Below are 262 nucleotides of genomic sequence, written 5' to 3'. Positions count from 1 at the left end.
CAGGTTCAGGCCGAGATCCACCCGCGCGCGGGATCGCTCGCTCGCGCACCCGTCCCGTCCGGTGAGGTGAGGCGACCCACCACCGACGCCGCGCCCGCCACCAACGGCCAATTCGCCAAACCCACTGGTAGAAGCACAGCAACCCGCCGCCGTCGTGCGCCCCGGCCGAACCCCCCACTTCCTCTCCCCCCCTACATCTCCGCCCCTCCGCGGCGGGAGCGAGCTCCACGCAGCTCCCCCGTGCTCCAGCGCCGCACTCCCT

This window comes from Triticum dicoccoides, chromosome 1A, assembly GCF_002162155.2.
Source record: "Triticum dicoccoides isolate Atlit2015 ecotype Zavitan chromosome 1A, WEW_v2.0, whole genome shotgun sequence".
In the NCBI taxonomy this organism is placed as follows: domain Eukaryota; kingdom Viridiplantae; phylum Streptophyta; class Magnoliopsida; order Poales; family Poaceae; genus Triticum; species Triticum dicoccoides.
This window is presented reverse-complemented; position numbering follows the sequence as displayed.